The sequence below is a fragment of the Apaloderma vittatum genome, unplaced genomic scaffold, assembly GCF_000703405.1.
Source record: "Apaloderma vittatum isolate BGI_N311 unplaced genomic scaffold, ASM70340v1 scaffold20671, whole genome shotgun sequence".
NCBI lineage: Eukaryota > Metazoa > Chordata > Aves > Trogoniformes > Trogonidae > Apaloderma > Apaloderma vittatum.
The window spans coordinates 23,139-23,355 of NW_009697632.1; the positions used below are offsets into that span (position 1 = coordinate 23,139).

A 217-nucleotide genomic window follows, 5' to 3' on the forward strand; every position below is an offset into this window, starting at 1 on the left:
AGGAGGGTTGGTGCAGCCCTTGCTGTGACTGTCCCGGCGTCACACCTGTGGTACAGCCTGGCACTGGGCTGTGCTGCCAGCCAGCGTGACCTGGGCAGGCTGGAGAGCTGGGCAGAGAGGAACCTAACGAGGTTCAACAAGGGCAAATGTAGAGTCCTGCATCTGGGGAGGAACAATCCCACACATAAGTATAGGTTAGGGGTAGGCCTGCTTGGAA

General features: G+C 58.5%; 1 protein-coding gene across 1 annotated transcript in view; it reads left to right on the forward strand.

Annotated features, from left to right (window-relative positions):
* The window catches only part of HADHA (hydroxyacyl-CoA dehydrogenase/3-ketoacyl-CoA thiolase/enoyl-CoA hydratase (trifunctional protein), alpha subunit), a gene marked incomplete at both ends in the record, with an annotated part of 21,594 nt that overhangs the window by 19,526 nt on the left and 1,851 nt on the right, over positions 1-217 (forward strand). The window lies entirely within an intron of this gene.